Genomic DNA, 20,323 nt, shown 5'->3' on the forward strand with positions numbered 1-20,323 from the left:
CTTCACACATTGATCATAGCATTATATGCCTATCCCTTTTCAACACGCATAAGCTAATTAATACTGTGTTTAATTTTGCTGTCTTGCTCCCAGTCAGCATCGAATTTGTGATATAAACTTAACACAGACCATAGCACAGTTACCCAAGATTCACCCTAGCGAGACTCACTTCTACTGTGTTGGTCCTAAAAATCCCTTGCCTTCCCAGAGAACTGGATCTTAATCACTCTCCAGGTTGCAAACATGAACCATAGAGAGCTAATAGTTTAAAGCAAGAAATACTTTTTCAATGCACAGAGCATCTTTTCCTCTACTCCCTTCACATGTTCCAGTATCACTTCTGTATGGAGCGCTTTGTCCGGAGACAAGACATTCCCATGCACTTGTTTCCACAAGTCCTGAAACATACTTTCAAATTCAAAACCTGCATCTGAACAGCAGAAAAGAAAATCTGGATCAAGTGCATACTATGCTGCTTTATTAATTCTTCACAAATGCCCATGCAGCTGTAGAAGAAACCCTATCAAATGTAAGCAAAAGCCCCACTTCCTGGGCAGCAGCTATGGTACAGTTGAACAAAACAGTTCAGCTCACCCCAAAACTCATGACCAACAAAAAGGTGTTGCTTCCCAGGAACTACTCCCTTCTTCCTTCAGCACTGTGCTCATCCAATTTCTTCTCAATATGACACATCTCCACAGGTTTGCAGAAAGCTATTTGGTTTTCAGATGTTTTTTTTTTAATTGCTATGTTGAGAGATCAGGCAGTTGTCACAGCCAGCAAACAGAAGACAGGAGACCTCCCTCTTCAGCAGTAACATGCTGCTGGATCAGCTTAACTAGCTCAGACAAATCACTCCAGGTTACAGAACAGAAGCAACTATAAATCTCTTGTACCTGATCTTGTCCAGGTATAAAACCAGATAAATCATCTCCAGATCAGTGCTATCCCAGGAGCTGATAGCTCTGATTGCACCAGGTCTATTACATGATACTATCTAAAGGCCTATGAATGTTCATCAAGCAGTAATTTGCCAGAGTAACTGAGTCTTACAACTGTCTCTGCACTGGAAAAGCAAGAGTCAAAGTAATCCCAGATATATACACACACAGAGGCCTCCATCCACTGCATATTATGATCCTTGTCCAATGTTATAATCCAATTTTTCCAACAAACATTACAAAATTATGACTTTAAAATTAAATCAGCAATATGAAGTAGGGACAGTCTCAGACAACAGCTACTTCAGCTCTTCATTAAGGAAGCTCATGGAGCCTGGTAACTCCCTGAAGGAATAAACCAGACATCAGTGAGGTCTTGTTGATAACAGCTGTACACTCCAAAAGAACTTAAATTCACCCACAAAGGACAAGCAAATATGTTCTGGGTAGCACACTTCCTGGTGTGACAGAATCCTCTTACAAAATAATCATTTCACCCTACATTCCCTCTGCTCTCTTCTGCAAGTATCAAACCCAGTTTTGCTTCAGAATTCCTCTGCATGCAAGGTTATTTTATCTGAACAGACTCCTATTAGAGTAGCGAAGCTCTTCAAATACAAGGATTACAAACAAAAGATGCTTAGTTTCTTTTCTTGTCTTGAATTACACACCAAAGAAAACCCAAAAAACAAAACCTAAACAACTATGTGTGGGCACATGAAAATAAAAATATCTACCAGGGACTAAGAGAAAACACAAAGCAAAAGAAGCATTTAAGAAGCATCTTAATTAAATGGTTACTAACTTAAGCAAAACAACCTGTAATAATTAAAGATTTTAAATAAAAAGCTGTCTTTGAGGACAGCAAAAAAATTAATTTAAAGGACAGATGGAAAGTAGGAAGTGACATTAAGAAATACCATTAAGAAATCTGCATACAGTCTTACAAACCAAATGAGGGCTGACTTCCTGACCTCCTCTACTGTTAGATGCGAGGCATTGAAAGCTACTTGCTTTTAGCTTGCTAGATTCTCTGCCCAATGCATAATAAGGAAGGAAAATAAGATACCTTTTAAAAAGTTGTTTTTTTCCTTATCTATGACAATATAAATAAGTATTCTCATTCTTCACTCACTCTAAAGCATCCACCAGAAACTCTGAGAAACTAAACTACAGAGAGTGCGATTGGCATTGGAATGAGCTGCCCAGGGAGGTGGTGGAGGCACCGTCCCTGGAGGTGTTCAAGAAAAGACTGGATGAGGCACTTAGTGCCATGGTCTAGTTGATTGGATAGGGCAGGGTGATAGATTGGACTGGATGATCTTGGAGGTCTCTTCCAACCTGGTTGATCCCATGATTCTATGATTCTATCTAAGAGGATACCTTCCTCCTTTGCACTATTGGTCTATGCATCTAGAATTAAAGGCAAGAGACTCAGATTTTCTCAGCTCCTCACCACACTACAGCACCATTATAATCCAGACTTTCTTCTCTAACCAGCTCTCATTTATAACCACATTAAATGCTTTTCCAAATCCTAGGTCAACACATTCAATCACTTGGATCCTCTTTTAGGCATTTCCTCAGTTGGTCTGCTCTCCCTTAGATGCAAGAAGTGTTATTCTCAGTTCCAGGGATGCACCTCCTTTCCCTGCCTTCTCGTTCACTGCACAGGTAAGTAAAAAGAACCTCTTGAGTTCATTTGGAGATAACAGCCAAAGTCTCATTCTTAGATTTATTCTTTTTTTTCCCTTGGCAGAGCGTCTTTCACACATTCTCCCCATGCTCTAAGAATATGTAGAAGAGTTCTCATTGCTCCTCTGTCCACTCCTTTTAATAGATTACAACAGCTCAGGTGCTGAAGTGCTGCGGCTGCTGTACTCCACATCCATCACCATTATCGCATTTCCGTGAACAGCCCACATTTGCTTTTCTTCAGTTGTTATCTCCTATCTTCAACAAACGGCTTGTTGACAACGAGGCTTTATGCTCCAGTTTTGCACAAACCCCTCACAAAGCCCAGCCTGCCGTAACACACGGCCCGCAGCCTCCCGGCATCGCATAAAGGAACGGAAAACAACCTCGCACACACCAAGTATTAAATGTCGCCTTTCGGTAAAAGCGGGGGCCACAAGTTAGCAGGAAGCATTCCGGGCCACAAACCGCCTCCCACAAAGCCCTTAAACGCACGGAGCCAGCCTTTCCACTTTCCGACTTCTGCCCCCCTGAACACGCGGGCTCCGAGGGCACATCCACACGCCCTGTTGCCCCCGCCGCCGCCAGTGCCAGCCAAGGCCCGGTCCAATCCCTGCCCACGGAGGCCCGCGACTAGCAGCGCCCCGCCTGCGCCACCGGCGGCTGCTTCTTCCGCCTCCCACAGCCTTCACCGCCGAGCCCGCCAGCGTGCCCTAAGCCACCAACGGCGACCGACGGGTACCGCCACACCGCCGACACGGCAGGCGTCGGGTGACAGCTCCTGCCGGCCTACACACTGCGGCTTCTGACGCCGGGCTCGGTCTGCGGCAGGGGGCCCTCACGCCGAAACGCGCCGCAGGGCCTTGCGCCCACCGAACTGCCCGTGTTTCCCCCTGTAGTGGCACCGCCTGGTGGACCTTCCGCAACCCAAGACCTGAGGCAGCAGTGTGGTATAGTACCTGCCCCGCCCTTACCCGTTCCTCGCCCGGCAGGAACGGGCATACCTGGCAGCCCGCTTCGCTCTTATCCCGATGACAGCGTCCCGGCAGCCCATGGCGGGAGGGCCCGGCCCGGCCCCGCCGCGCCGCCCGCCCCCGTCGCCCGGACAACCCCGGGCCCGCCCCGCCCCGCCTCTCTCCCCACCTGCCTCCTCCGCTCCCGCCGCCGCTCTACGGCACCGGCGCGCGGCCGGGCGGCAGGCGGGGTCACGTACCCGCCCCCAGCCAATTGCCGCCGCCGGCTGGTCGGAGTGGGGCGGGGCGACGTCCCTGGGCGGGGCCCTGCTCTGGGGGCAGTTTCGTGCCCGCCCCGCGCCACGAGCCCCGCCCCCTCTGGCCACGCTCCGCCCGGGGCAGCTGCGCGCGTGGGCGCGGGGCGCGTGGGGGCGTGCGGTGGGTGCCGGTGGTGCTCGGCTGCTGGGGCAGGCTGCCCGGGGGCAGCGGCAGCTGGGCCACTTGGGGCAGCCAAGATGGATGAGTCACACAGACAGCAGGTTCGGTTAGAGGGAGAAGTTCAGCCCAAAGCCCAGACAGAGAGTGTCCGTTACCTATGTTTACGTTCTTGCTCTTATGCACCTCAGCAAGCCTATGAGTGAAGTAGACATCACCATTGTTTGCTTTTCACAGCCTGTGATCTAATTCTTCTCACCAAAACTTTTTAGCTAGGCTCAAACTAGCACAATTCTACATACAGTACCTGAATCTCACTTGAAATACGTAAGGCTTTCAAGCAGATTTCTTCTTGAATTTCTACAATAATTGGCTCTCTTCTGCGTACATGCAGAAGGCAATAAGATGGAAAACAAGCAAGAAACAAGAACATGAATGGTACCTCCCTACTGTTCTCCTGAAGTACAGAACAAGACCAAAGCACTGAGACCTGCAGAGCTCACGCCAATAGTCACATTCTTCAGTATGTGGTATTAATATTCACAGACAGAGGATTTAGATCAATGGTTCCAAAATTTTAGGGGTCATTGAGCCATTGTCCCTTCCCAAGACTTCTTAAGTACCACCACATATTTTTCACAAGGCTCTGTCTACTCTCATCAGTTTAATCTGAAAGCATTACCAAGATAATACAAGGCCTAGACTTTGTGGACCATTTTTACAGTCACATTCTCTCTCTCCTTTCCAGCACATATTTACCTGTCTAGCAAACTTCACCTATCTTTAAATGATATAATAAGGTCAACGATAAAAACTGTGGAGTAATGCATACAATATGTGAGCTGTCTTGAGTCCATGATCTTAAATCAAATAGGTTTGTGGAAAGGGCATTCTTTGTCAGCTGAGATGAGCAGTCTTTCAGTGGGGAATGAATAGTGGTCTGTTTTCCCAAGGAAGCACTTTCCTCCATTCTTTTTCCTATGCTACTGTACAAGATCTGAAAGCCCAAATAAAATAGTGGAATAGTTTTGTGCTTAGAGACTCAATGCATGGTGTGAATCACTCATTTAACAAAGCATAGTAGTTTAGATAAGGGTCTATTCTTTTTAATGAGGAGAAAAAGTTTGTGAGTAGATGCATTTTCAGATCAATGCTGAAGGAAAGTAAATTCAAGGAAAACCAAATCCAGGCTGGTCACACTTCATGTCTGCTTTCTTTGACTAGGTGACTACAGTGGTATAGAAAGATCAGAGAGAAATGGAAAACATAATTCAGCATGTAGAACCAAAGGTGGAGTAAAACCTTCCCAAAACCAGTTTAAACACAGGGCTTGTGGGAAGCCTTCCCTAGTTACATGTAATCCTTGTTTAGGCTTGACTGCTGCAAGCAGGACTTGATTGCCAGTGATGCTTAATTTTTCATTGCAGTAATTCATGGTCAGCACTCAGTGATGCAAGGATGTGTTTATTTAATGATGGTTCTAGTTTCTGTTTCTGTAATAGAATAGGTAAGCCAGATAAACAGGCTGTAACATGAATACTAAATTTGTCCAATGTCTAATCTAGATGAGAGAATTGAAGAAGAATTGCATTATTGGTTTTGAGTCTGCTTTGACCAGCCTTTAGAAGGAACTCAAAAACAATTAAGGTAAATGATTAGGTGCAGTGTCTGCTAAAAATAAAATGTCATTGTTTTTAGTGCAGTGAGTTTAGATGATGTAATAAGACTTGATGGAGTTGTAGAAGTTTTAGGCTTATTGGGAAATGCCAATAAGAGAAACAGGGACTTTCCTGAAAGTTCAGTGCAGAATCTAAATAAATTAGAGCATTTGATGTGAAAGAACAATAATGATAGCCTGCATCATCCGTTGGTTTGCTAATTGGTATAAAAAGGCAATGTATAAACAATTTCATCCTCTTGGCTTTTGGGCACTGGCTCTATTCACTGTTCCTTCACTCCTCTCTGACTCCTCCACACTGAATACTAACCTGGACTGATCAAGTAACACTTGAGATCTTGAGGCTTTTCTATCTAGGGAGAGAGAAGAAAGTGGCGTTGTCCCCTTCTGGCCTTTTTCTTTGTCTGGGGGGTGGAGGACTGGATTTCTGCATCATTTCTGATTTGTATATAATTGTAAATACACAAAAATATATTGTGTATATATGCTTCTAAATTTGGCTTTGCTGTAAATATAGCTTTATCTTACTTCCAAGCTGTCTGAGCTGGTCCAGTAAATTTTAATTAGGGAGGTGGTTTCCTAAACCTACCACAGATTTCCATAGAAGTGCTTGAAATTAGAATAATTCTCACTACAAAGAATGAAAGAAGCATACAGAGAAATACAAATGCTATAAAAAATATTTACAAGCCTTGGAGTGGTAATTTGCACCTTCTCACTGCTCTCAAATGTAGGAATGACACCCCAGATCATAGGCTCTTACAGTTACACGGTGGCACATGTCTGTAATAATGTCTAAAGACTCTTCCTTGTTCTACAGTTAATAATCAGGTAAAAGATGTGTTCTTGAACTGAGTCCATTCAAGAGCTGTCCTCTTGTTCTGGTTCCCTTCCATGCTCATCTTCCTACTATTCTTTCTCCTAGTGTCTTGAGGATTTCTTCAAGTCACATGTTTGATGCTATAATCACAGAATCACAGAAATAGCCAGGTTGGAAAAGACCCTCAGGATCACCAAGTCCAACTACAACCCTACTCTACAAGATTCACCTTAAACCATATCCCTAAACACCACATCCAAACGACCCTTAAACACATCCAGGGTTGGTGAGTCCACCACCTCCCTGGGCAGCTCATTCCAGTGCCTGACCACTCCCTCTGTGAAAAACTTTTTCCTAATGTCCAATCTAAATCTACCTAACCTCAACTAGAGGCCATTCCTCTTTGTTCTGTCTCCAACTACCTGTGAGAAGAGACTGGCACCAGTCTCTCCACAATGTCCCTTCAGGTAGCTGTAGACAGCAATGAGATCTGCCCTCAGCCTCCTCTGTTTCACACTAACCAGCCTCATCTCTCACAGTTGCTCCTCATCAGATCTATTCTCCAGGCCCTTCCCCAGCTTCCTTTCCCTCCTCTGCACTGACCACAGCACCTGTGTTGTGGTGCCTGAAACTGAACACAGTGCTCGAGGTGTGGCCTCACCAGAGCCGAGTGCAAAGGGACAATCACCTCCCTGCTCCTGCTGATGTACTGCTTAGCTCCATCTAGCCTGCACAAAGAACAGTGGAACTGTACCTCTTAGAATCATAGGATGGTTTAGGTTGGAAGGGACCTCAAAGATCATCCAGCTCTAACCCAGCATTCAGAAAGAAAAAACAGCCTTGCTTTAATGCAAGGGAAGGAGCAGGTTTGCAGTTTTATGCAGCTCCTCACTGGAGCTCTGTAGTTATTTAGTTGCATTGAATAATTCAGTGAGGAGGCTGACTGAAATGCAGCAGCCTCTTTGTTTCTTGTGAAAGTTGATGCATGCTCCTAGGGCTTCAGACATCCATCTAGCAACCAGCACAGACTTTTTTAGAAACACAGGCATTTATACACTCAGAGACTGGCTCCCAGCAGCCCTCCAGGCCTTCTGCCAAATCTTCTCTTTCTCACATTGTAAGGCCAAATCCTGTTTATACTATATACAGCTTTCAGCAGTTAACCCTAGATTCACACTGGTGCAAATGGGTTTCCTATAATCCTCAGTGTTTCCCCAGCCCAGCACACACCATCCTAAACCTTCTCCCTGAACTGGCTGGTAGCACTCCCTTGCCTGTGGACCTCAACACGAGCTGATGCACGAATACCAGAACTCAAATATCAGTCCTCAGTTCTGAACAGTCCTCAGACAAGCACTAAACCATGTACAGCTGCTACTCACTGCTGAGCCCTTATGCCAGACCTCATTATAGACCTCTTCACAACCTGTACCTGTTTCAAATGCCCCAGCCACCTCTGCTCAGGCTGGCTTTCCTGCACCTCCTCTCACAAGAAACTTCACTGCCACTACTCCACAAAGAGGGGAATGACCCTGGTTGGGGACTATTTTTTCTCTCGCAAATCTTCCCCATTTCCATACAGCTTACCCTTCTGTTGAAAATCAGGCCTTATCCAAACAAACAAAAACAATTAAAAAGCCTGCAGAGCATACCTGGTTTTGCCAGATTTGCAACTGCAAAGCAAAGGGCAGTGACACAGAATTACATGGATAGCATCCTTCTGAGCACTCCTCTGCTAGCAGTTGACACAGACGTCTTCAAAGGGATGCAGCTGCATCTACACAGAGTGCTGCAGTGAAGCTTTGGAGTTTCTGTCAGGCTGATGAGTTTCTCTCAGGCTGACACTCTCTGTCAGGATCATCTGGTTCCAAACTCCCTGCCATGGGCAGGGACACCCTACCCTAGATCAGGCTAGGGTGGCCTTCTTTTCATTGCCTTTCTCTGGACCTGCTCTTCCTGTATTGAGGGCTGGATGCAGTACTCCAGGTGAGGTCTTATGAGAGCAAAGTAAAGTGGCAGAATCATCTCTCTCAATGTGCTGGTCACACTCTTTTTGGTGCAGCCCGGGGCACAATTTGCCTTCTGGGCTGCAAATGCACACTATCTACTACATGCTGAGCAGGAGTGTAAAGGTCAAAAGCCTAAGCAGAGTTTAGATACTGCTCACCCTGAGGTTGTGCCAAGCATCCTGAGAGACAAGGTCCAGTAGTCTGCAGCACCTTTAAGTCTGGAAATGCTCTTCTGGCAGAGAGTGAGAACATCAGGCCTTCAAGTCTATATGCATGCTGTGCAAAGTCAATTTGTCTCTTGCTGGATGCAGTCCAGACAGGACCCAAATCTTTCCATGAACAGAATTTTAATCAGACACTTCTGGTCAGATCATATTGCAAGTATGTGTAATTCTGGAACAGAAAAGCCTAAATGCTGCACACACTCAGGACTGAAACAGTACCGTTTCCACATCCTGCCTCTGCTGCAGATGACCACAGTGGAGTCTGAATGAGGGAGATGGCTTCCTCCAGGCAGAGCAGGTTTGTTGCTGTGCTACTTCTGAGCCCTCTGCTTACTTCTGTTACTGGAAATCACTTAGGTTTCTAAATCTGTCTGTATCGATTAGCACTGAGTAAGTGGCTCCATGGTTTAATATAATGATGATAGCTTTTGCTCCTTTTGTTATTCCTGATGTGCAGAAGACTGTTACTTCTATTTTTAGTTGCAGGATGTTCTCTTTAGCTCAGCTTAGCACTGTGTGTACTTCACAGCCCAGGGTATTTGGAATTTTCTTGGGAAATATTTTACACTGGCAATGAACAGAAAATGCAGTGGGTATTACATATTTTGAATGAAACTATGACTATCCACCCAAGCATTAATGAGATAGAAAATATCACATAGCACATCAGGTTTTATTGCAACAGGTATTTTGTTGGCTATCTTTATGACAGAAAATACTTTGGTTTCCTACAAGTGTATTATTTACACTTAGCAATATTTTTGGTTCACACTACTTGTAAGTCTGTATTTTGACTGAAAAATAAAGTTGATCTCTTTTTAGAGAAGTCCACTAATATTGTTCTGGGCTCCTCAAGTCAAGAGAGATGTTGAGGTGCTGGAACGTGTCCAGAGAAGGGCAATGAAGCTGGTGAGGGGCCTGGAGCATTAACTCTATGAGAGGAGGCTGAGGGAGCTGGGGGTGTGCAGCCTGGAGAAGAGGAGGCTCAGGGCTGACCTCATTGCTGTCTACAACTACCTGAAGGGAGGCTGTAGCCAGGTGGGGGTTGGTCTCTTCTGCCAGGCAAGCAGCAACAGAACAAGGGGACACAGTCTTAAGTTGTGCTGGGGGAAGTCTAGGCTGGATGTTAGGAAGAAGTTCTTGCCAAAGAGAGTGATTGCCATTGGAATGAGCTGCCCAGGGAGGTGGTGGAGTCACCATCCCTGGAGGTCTTCAAGAAAAGCCTGGATGAGGCACTTGGTGCCAAGGTCTGGTTGACTGGATAGGGCTGGAGGATAGATTGACTGGATGATGTTGGAGGTCTCTTCCAACCTGGTTGATTCTATGATTCTATGATTATTATTACCTGACAAGATACTGGATTCTCTCTGTACTAGTTTTCTGAGTCTGGCATTACATTTTTTGTGATTATATCTCAAAATAACCTTTACTTAACTCATATATTCTGGCTCATTTCCTGTGAAAAACTTCCTATTAGATTTCAGTTATTGATTACAGTAATTTATTCAGCCATTTTCTTCAGCACTTACTACTAATCTTCATCCCAGTAAGAGAGTTAGTTGAAAACACAAATAAAATTATATGTGCTTACACAAGTAATCAAAAGTAATTCTCATCGATGTTTGTTGTCTATGTTCAGTCAGATGCTCAGCAAGATGGTAACAATAGCTCCAGTGTAGTTCAGTGGAAAAACAATATATGGATTATTGTTGTATGCAGCATGTGCAATCATGTGATATTCATCTTCTGGTCCTTTCTGTCGTAGCCCTCTGCCATCTGCATCATCACAGATCAGTGTAAGTTATGATTCTCCAGGGTCTTTTGAGGAAGAGTGTCAATGATCAAACAGACAATCTGAGTTCTTGAGGTTTCTTAGGGAGCTCATCTACTTGCATTTTCCAGGAGTGCCTCTGCACTGCTTGCCTCTGCCTCCAAACACTGCATCAGTGCCTGCTGAACGTCTCTGAGCCATAAGCCACTGCCTGAATGATAATGCCAAGGGGAAAAGAAAAAAATTGAGGTGGCCACCACGGTCCTCCATTTCAAACTGGCAGAGCTGAGGAGCAGTAGTGCCAAGCTCCTGATGGGGACACAGATACACTTCTTTTCCCACCTAAACATTCTGCAGTTGCTATTCTTCATTTTGGGACTCAGGAACATCAGTTTATGGTCAAAGTCTGGATCTAAAACAGGTTGCAAAGAGTGGCATGGAGCCATCTTGCCAGGCTGCTGCACAAAGGTGTCTAACAACATAATGAATTTCCAGAGTCAGCTTTGAGGTTTTGGCTCTCCCTATGCAGTTCTGCTATGTCCTCAAATAAACACAGCTATTTCTCAGCTATTCGTGAGAACAGGAAATAAAAGCTGAGCATTCACCTGCATCTCTCTTCAAGACAAGGACTTCAAACTTATGCTGGCATGGGAGGACTGAGTGGACTAGCCTAGCAGATTATAATAGTACTCCATCCTCTCTTGTTGTACAACAGGGCTCCTGTTTGAAAACTCACAAGAAGTTACTGCTTCAGGTAGCTGGGACAGGTGTCTAGGTCACCATGACTATAGATAGACTTGATATGAACATCATGGAGATGGAAGGAAGGCCTTTGCACCTGAAATAATGTCTTCACAGTGCATAAGCTAGGCCAGTTTTGCTTATGCCGATGCTGACCTACCAGATCAGTTCTGGAATATGTATTTTTCACAAAGCAATAGTGGAGACAGGGACCGTGTGGGGTGCACTCTGTGTGCCAACTGCTTTAACATATCTGCCTTTTACTGAACACAGTCAGGAAATTATTCACTAACACTTTAGATGTCACGGGAAGCATTATCTCAGTAGCACTAATGCTGTGCCAACCGCGATAGCATTGCTTTAAGAGAGCTAGATATCAGCTTCTGTTAACATGTATGTTAACAGATGTGTGCAGAAGATTACAAAAATTAGAAGATACCACTAACATAGACAGCTGATGCTGTTTTGGCTGCATCCTTCAAAGGATGCTAATCTTTATCTTGGCAGGCTGATAAATTAAACCACCATCACAGGATACACAAATGACTCATCCTAGAGGACTCTGTTTCTTCAGCGTCAGCGTGGTGTTCCACCTAAACCATGTAAATGCAGCTAGTCATTTGAGAGTCAATAAAGGCTGGTCAGCTTTATGCTCTGCTGCTGTCATAGCAGCCTCCCTCCTGATCCTGTGTAAAGTGTAGCAGCCCTATTTTCTGCTCAAAAAACTGTAAGAGAAACACAATGAAACTCAGTCACAGATGGAGGCTGTCATTTTGATGAAACGGCCAGAAGTAAATCATGCATTTACATTTGAGGTTCTATCCATTTTGAAAGGACATGCTAAGAGAGGTCCCTTCCTTAACTTCACTCTGACCTAAAATTTAAACAGGCAGCAACCTACATCCCTAGTCTTAATGTTTAGGTGTGTTCCAATGAAAGAGAGGCACTTCTGCCTCATTTCATTATGGTTTGGGTTGCTGATTTTTATTACTAAAATGTGAGGAAGGATGGTCTTGTGATTATAGCCTCAGGATACGACTCAGGAGATCAACATTCAGATTTTCAACATTTTCCTCAGTAGCTTTGGTCTCTGTTCACCACAGGAAAGAGTGAGTGATGCAACTCCTTAACTTACAGGGTTGTAAGTACTTCTAAGAGGAAAAAAAATGCTTTCAATGCCTCTGTCTGTAATGTTATGTCTTTAATGTGGTTATGTATTCAGGGTAAAGACCTTGAATTCATAAGCAGTTTACACAAAAAAACCCACTTTGGTCTGAAAAGTCAGGCCTGCAACATGAAAATGAAATGCTAGTGATCCAAGGGAAAGCCTGTTGTTCTTTGCATTATGGATGTTCCAGAAGACTTAGCTGATGGAAACATCAGTGATTATATCACTAAAATTAGAGTCAGAAATGATGAAGACATTGTGATCAACACTAGAGAAACACAGTTTATACACAGGATCTGTCCAGAAGCTCTTTGGAGTCAGCATGGTGTAATGTTGTTGCCTGTTATTAATCTGCTCAGACAAGCCAAAACCTGCCATGTGTTTGGAGACATTTATCCCATGGGATGCTATCTGTCCTTCGTGCCAAGAAGGCAGCTGAACTGGGGTTAATGTTCTAAATGCAATATGTGCCCTTGCCCTCCAAGGTTTGGCTCACAGACTTGTAAGGAAATGTGCACCATCATGCAGGATCCTCTCTTGTCCATCCCTGTCTTGTCTCCTGCTATATGCACAGTGAGTCTGCACTGCTACCAAGAAGCAGTTTCATGTAAAAGGTGGTCCTGGTGCATAAACCTTAACTACAACTGATGCAAAATAAGAAGTCACTGCACACTCTACAACAACCTCTTTTTTTCCTGCTCTCTGTAATAACAGCCATTGTTGGCCAAAATACTATTTGGAGAGATCTTTGAATCATTCTTTCAGTAGAGCTGCAAAAGGTCAAGAGCAGTTTTGATACAAAAAAATACTGGATTTAAAGAGTGGATCAGGTTTTGAGTAACTAGGTCTAATTACATCTCCAGCAGAAAATTTGACTAGATGAATGCTCTGTATGCACCCAATTCACTGTGGCTGCTCACCTTGCAAACACACTTGGGGTAAGCATTCAGCAGCATACCAACTGACGCATCCCAGGGTCTCGTTGTGGTAGGTGTGGTGCAAATAAATTACCTCCTTCCTTAAAGTGAGTTGCAGTGTTTAGAGGCAGGGGAAGTCTTGCTGTATTCCCTGTGGAATTAGATGCCCTATCTAACAATGTTCACCACTTTGTGGGAAATTTATAAGGGGAGAAAAAAAAAAACACAGCAAGCTAAAGCAAAAAGGGCTGCTGCTTATAAAAAATCATTGCCAGTCAGAAATGAGACAGCCCTGGGAGTGAATTCTGCCTGCCTAGAGCTGTTGGGAACTTCTGAGAGGGCAGGCTGTGGCAGGAAATAAAAAAGCACATTGAATAAATCACTTGATGCTCTGATTAAGAGGCATGGGACTGTGTATCATGTGATAGTTAAAGCCATAAGCTCCAGCCTTGAAGATATTTGGTACACAAGCAGTCTGAATGGGCAGATGGTATTCATGAGCAGGATTACTATTTCTAGCAAAACAGGTCAAGCCAAGTCATTTAGAAATGAAATTAAAATTTAAAGATTGCTATCTCTGAAGGTGCATGGCTTTTAAAAGAGAGCTAATGAATCAGGCTCATTATAATTGTTCATTTTAAACAACAATAATTCTGTGTAATAGAGAAAAGCTTTGCTGTTGTTTCCTTTCTGTCAGCTAACTCCACATACATTCTCCAGCATGAGATTTGCCTCCAAACAAGGCTGGTACTAACCAAAAGTACTCATTTCCCTAAACTATACTATAAGGTCACAGGCTGAGTGACACTGTGTCGTGAGTAAAAGCAAACAGGTAAAGTGTGGCACAGACACTGTAATGCCTGCCTTGATGAGCAGTACCCAGCCTCACTTTCCAGGCTCCTTGCTGGCCAGCTGCTCTGAAGCAGGGGTTAAAGCTGGGTGCACAGGCAGCTCAAGGACAAGACTCTCTGCCCCGTTAAGGTACAGAATCATTAAAATCAACCATGTGGCAGCAGTGCAAGACAGGCACAGGGCTCGCATTAATTCTTACGGCAGCAACGGGACAACTTTGCTAATGCTGGCTGCTGGTTAGTCTGGAGCCACAAGAAGGAACCACTTTTGCACACAGAGGTTTGCAAATACAGATTTGAGGTCCAGCAGCCCTTCAAAAGCCCCCAATCTCCCCACAGAGGAAGAAGAAGTTACTGAAATCCCAGACATCAAAAGCCAGGCAGCTGCTTACAGAGGGGCAGCATGACAAGCAAAGTCCCTGCAAAGGACTGGAAGGTACTTTGAGAAGAAGACATCCTTCTGCCTTTTCTGTGTGGCTTCAGCCCTCTGGGACTGCTTCTTATAGACTCATTCTCAGATTTTTTTCTTTACTGTAAGGCTCCCGAAATTCCAGCACATTAACAGAGTATTGGCAGGAAATCAGTATCTTGATTAATTTTAATGGATCCCAAACACCTGGGCATTTTAAACCCTCTGCTATCCCAAACACCTGGGCATTGTAAACCCTCTGCGTTGCTTTCCTAAGCCTGGGTGCATGAGACCCTGCTCAGTGCCTCTTCACCCCTGAGGAAGTCTCCAAAACTCCTTGGCAACATCTGACATCAGAGTCCTGAGGCAAGTTGGGAAGTGTTGCTTGAGCCCATGTCTTTCCCCAGAAGCCTGCAGGTGGGCGATGAGTGGCAATCATCAGCACTGTCATACAGTGCTGGGCGTTGAGAGGCAGAGCTGGTCCCACAGCTCACATGGCACCGATGCCTCTGTCTCCCAGCACTGCTCTGGCAGGCTCGGGCAGCCAGGGCTGTTGAAAGAGGCAGGCAGCTCCCTTGCCTCTGGCTGGGGAGGAGGCCATAGGCCACATCCTCCCAAGCCTGAACAGAAAGAGGCCAGCAGCCTGGGATGGTCTGTTGCTTGTGAGAAACAGCATGGCTTATCCCCATTCTTTCCGTGTGTTTTCTCCATCTCCAGTCCTAGGAGTGTGAGGAAACTACATCTGGGGCTGTCACCAAGACTGTAAAGACTTGAGGGAGGAAACAGAACCCCTTGCTGGGGGAAGTACGGCATGGAAAAGCCCTGGAGCTGCAGGACAGCAGAGGCTGGGTAAAAGACAGAGGTGAAGACTTAAAGGAATTGTCACAGATTTAACTGCTGCTTGATGTCACCTGAGCCATCAGACAGCATTTGCAGCAGGGGACAAAATTACCTTGTTACATCCATGCAGGAGGGAGGGCACTGCCACCTCTGTGCAGGAAATGGGCTGCTTAGGCAACACCAGAAGGCCCAGATAGCACTGGCACATTTACATGCCAGGCAGAGCACAAACTCACAGGCAGGCAGTCATTGCTCCAAGAGGCTTACACTGCAGATGGGTCCAATGGTAGAGAGCAGAGGAAAGAGCTGACAACGGTCTATCACACTTTTATCTTTGTGAGGGAAGGAAGTACAGTGGGAAACAAAGGTCAAAGGTGGTAAGCCATGGATGAAAGACAGGTGGAAGAGCAGGAAGTGAAGCTGGCTGAATGTGAAGAGATTAGCAGGAAAGGACTGCAAAGAGTTTGGCCTGATAGCTGCTCTATGGAGGTGACAGCTAGGCACACAGCACAGTCCAAGCCAAATGTCAGGTGGTTATGCCTCTGCTTTTTCTTAAATGAATTCCCTGCATTGGATAGCTCTTCCTCTGATGCAAGAGAGACAAGAGACTGGTGTGTGCAGAGTAGATGTGGGGCAGCATGACCCTGAAGAGAAAGATTGTATTAGATCACATCTATTTCTGGGTCAGAAGGTGCAAAGCAAGCTACGTATTTTGGCTGATTGCTATATATAAAAGCTACAACCTTGGTCCCAGAGTAAGGGTATAGGTAATTTCTATGGTGATAATTTTATTCCAAGCCTCAGACTCTTCTGCAACTAATTAAAATGTGCTTTGAGTTTCTTCTACCCATGCTCACCTACAAATTTGTTATGTATATTCACAACACCTGTGAGAAATACCAAACCAAGACTTTTGAAAAGCAAAGCTGTGCATTTAACCACAAAGCACCTACAGCATAAGGTGGACCTTTAACATACCTCGTTCACCTATTTGGCTCATGGAGCACGGGGACAAAGGAACTGCAGCAGTTTACCTCTCACAGGCACCTGTTATTTCTCTGTGCTGATTCTTTCAGCAAAGGTGGCAATTCTTGGCAGCTCTGGTGGCACCTCTGCAGCGTACATTGATCAATGGCAATTTGTTTTTTTTTTAAGTTCCAGCTAAAGGACATTTATTGATTGTTTGGTTTTTATGTCTTCCCATTTTTCTTTTTCCTTCCCCCCCTTGCTTTTTTATAGGCTGGAAAGCAAGGTATGGAGAGCAAGAACTAGCAAATGGAAATCAGTGGCATTCCTTTCTGGAAGGCAAATTTGTAGGCAAATACGCAAAGAACTGAATCTAAGCACCCCTATTTGAAGTTGTAGACAGGATTTAAATCCTGTGTTGGCCTTGTGACTTCTCTTTGTACTTCTACTATCCATAATTCATTATTTGTTACATGTGACTCTGTGGTTAAGTCATATGCATTATTTCTGCTATGCACTTGCCTGCTAAGTTTATCTAAAACTGGTCAATGAAAAACCTCTCCCTAGAATATGAATAGAAGTAGACTCCTTCTGAAAATGTTGGTAGAAAATAAAAGGAAAACAGAAGTAATATGCATGAGCAAAGATAGCTTTTGGATGGGTAAAAGATCTGGAAATAGTTTCTTTCCTTTTTAATTTATGTCCTGCCAAACCACCCAGAGAGAGCCTAGGCACAAGAGTTGCAAGGGTTGTGTCTGATTCAGATAAACTTCTATTTTATTGCATTATGTGGTCACTTTCTGAGCTGTAATTTGACCCATGGATTAAGTAAATTTTACAAAGACACAAAACATTAGTCAGGCTTCAGTAGGCAGAGATCCTGAGATTTGGTTTCCAAGCATTCCGGTTTGTGGCAAGCATCAGATATCATAAACCTCGTATCTGTTCTCTTAGAAGGATTCAGTTGTCTGAAGGGAACATAAAAATGACAGTGGCCAATTATAGCAAGCAGTTAATTAGGTTTGCTTGCTCTTTTTTGCCTCATTCCTCCATTTATCAGATTTTATTGTAAATTCTTGCTTGTCAGTTCACGAGCACCTTCATTTGACAGAAAAGAAGCAGCATGTGATGGTTTGGTACCAGCCTTTCAGAACAATAAAGTGTATTTGGGCTTTACATGTCATATGTTCATTACACAGGTGCACCTTCATTTAGGCTGAGATGTCATCATCACATCTTAATGCTGGTGTTACTCAGAGAGTAGTGTGAGTACTCATTAGTGTGAGTAAGCACTTACTGGTCCACTTCAGCTAAAGGGCAAACATGCAAATGAAAAACAAATAAACGACTACTTGCTATGGTTTCCTCTTGCAGTGTCAAGTAACTCCTGGAAAGTGTTTAGCACTTTCCATTTCAGTTCATTTCCACAGAGCTGAGAGATTTCAGCATGGCCAGAGTTGCTCCATCACTTTATAATAGTTAGCTTTAGAGAATGAGATGAGCTGCAGAGCTCTGGGACTGCAGAAGCTCTGCCTGTGTTTTATTATGGCAAATAAGTGAAAATCCCAGACACTTTAACTTCCATAGCATTACTGAATAAATCCAAGGCCATTTTAGCCTTGTTAAAGGATTAAATCATCATTATTAAGTCTACATGTCCTGATAAAAACCCTGATTTCCTCAATCTCCACAATACAGACAATGTATTAGCCCACAGACCACTTCTGGTATAGGTGTCATTATCATGGCAAAGGTGACCAGCTTACTGGCATTTACTGTACACAAAAAAGAGAGAAATCTCTGCCTTTAATACCTGCTAGCTTGTCCGGTTCATTGAGAAGAGGTGCATTTATCAAAGCTGGTATATTTACTTTAGTGAGTATTTACTTATTTTAGTGAATATTTACACATCTGTTCCCACAGAAGCTGTGTACATGACAGACCAAGTATAGCCACCCTAATAGCCCAAACAGAGACTGACAGGCAGAAGAACCCACATCACCTTCTTTAGTCACTTCGACACTTAGTATCTTTGTAGCTTTGTTATGTGAATAATGTACAGAGAACGTGGTGATGTTGAGTTGCTTCTCTTCAAAAGGCCAATATGTCTCTCTTGCCCATGTGCTGTTGTGCCCACAGATCTCCAGGGGTATGGAACCACTGCAGGATCTGGATTCACATACAGAAGCAGTGGGCTGTGTGGTCAACCCCTGATTAGGACACTCCTCTGCACTACTGCCTTTTGTAACACTGTGCTACTCTTCAGGCTGAAATGCTTGGGATTTCACTAAAAAAACTTGCAGAGACAGGAGAAAATGATCATTAAGCATAAAGACTGCTGTCAAGAGAGGCAGATTTAGCAGCGCTCAGTGGAGATGCCTCATTAAACTGATACAAACGTAATAAACAGAAGAGCTGCTAATTATCAAAGAGAGTTAAGTAATGAAATGTGGCAGCAAGCCAAGCAGCAATAATGAGTCTTTTCAGTGGAAAGGGAAACTGGCCAGTAAAGCTGCAATTTGTAATAGAAGAGGGAGGAAGATAATTTGTGTTTATTTTAACTGAAGATGTTCATATAAATCCAGTGGATGAAAGATGATTGTAGAATGTTGCAGGTTAAGAGCTAACTATCCTAACATAGAGAGGCATTGAGAGCACCCTCAACAAGTTTGCTGATGACACCAAGCTGTGTGGTGCAGCAGACACACACTGGAGGGAAGGGATGTCATCCAGAGGGACCTGGACAGGCTGGAGAGGTGGGCACAAGCCAACCTCAGGAGGTTCAACAAGACCAAGTGCAAGGTCCTGCACCTGGGTCGGGGTAATCCCAAACACAAATACAGTCTTGGCAGTGACTGGCTGGAGAGCAGTCCTGAGGAGAGGGACTTGGGGGTGCTGGTGGATGAGAAGCTCAACATGAGCCAGCAGTGTGCACTTGCAGCCCAGAGAGACAACTGGATCCTGGGCTGCATCAGAAGTGTGGCCAGCAGGTCAAGGGAGGTGATTCTCCCCCTCTACTCTGCTCTGCTGAGACTCCACCTGGAGTGCTGCAACCAGTTCTGGAGCCCCCATCAACAAGAGGGATGTGGACATGCTGGAGTGTGTCCAGAGAAAAGCCACAAGGATGCTCAGAGGGCTGGAGCACCTCTCCTGTGAGGACAGACTGAGGGAGTTGGGGCTGTTCAGTCTGGAGAAGAAGAGGCTCCCAGGTGACCTTCTTGTGGCCTTCCAGTATCTGAAGGGGGCCTACACAAAAGCTGGGGAGGGACTTTTTAGGATATCAGGGAGTGACAGGACTAGGGGGAATGGAACAAAGCTGGAAGGGTGAGATTCAGGGTGTTCGTGAGGAGGAAGTTCTTCGGCATGAGAGTGGTGAGAGCCTGGACTGGGTTGCTGAGGCCCCATCCCTGAAGGTGTTTAAGGCCAGGCTGTCTGAGGCTGTGGGCAGCCTGCTCTAGGGTAGGGTGTCCCTGCCCATGGCAGGGGGTTTGGAACTAGATGATCCTTGTGGTCCCTTCCAACCCTGACTGGTTCTGTGATTCTTTATTTTCAGGAAAGGTAGAAGACACCACAGAAGAGAAACATTACATCTACCTTCACAATTTTAGCTCCTGGAAGTCCAAAACACCAGGATGGAGTTGTTCGCCGTGGTTACAGACAGATATGAATGCTCCCTTTGACTAAACTATCAGCTGCTGTTGCTGAGTGAAGTCCAAGGCAGGTGTTTAAGATGAGACAGCTACAGCCCTTCCCCTACCTACAGAAGAGGCTGTCCATCCATGGTGGTTCAGAGGTCTCTCAAAACCATGCCCTGCTAACTAGACAAAATGCTGCTGTAATGTGCAGTCTGCGGCAGGACTAGCACAAACATGGCACAGATAGTAGAACTGCCCCTGAGAAACTGA

At 44.7% G+C, this 20,323-nt stretch overlaps 1 protein-coding gene across 3 annotated transcripts in view; it reads right to left on the minus strand.

Moving 5' to 3' along the window:
- Window positions 1-3,702, minus strand: part of LOC135183510 (guanine nucleotide-binding protein G(I)/G(S)/G(O) subunit gamma-4-like) — a 91,548-nt gene extending 87,846 nt beyond the window's left edge. For 2 of the 3 annotated variants that reach the window (XM_064158574.1, XM_064158576.1), the window contains exon 1: window positions 3,611-3,697. The gene's annotated coding sequence lies outside the window, so the exon portion shown is untranslated. Of the gene's footprint in view, window positions 1-3,610 lie in introns of all 3 variants that reach the window. The other variant, XM_064158575.1, reaches the window with a different exon arrangement.
- Window positions 3,703-20,323: the final 16,621 nt, after the last annotated feature.

Source organism: Pogoniulus pusillus, chromosome 18 (assembly GCF_015220805.1).
Source record: "Pogoniulus pusillus isolate bPogPus1 chromosome 18, bPogPus1.pri, whole genome shotgun sequence".
In the NCBI taxonomy this organism is placed as follows: Eukaryota; Metazoa; Chordata; class Aves; order Piciformes; family Lybiidae; genus Pogoniulus; species Pogoniulus pusillus.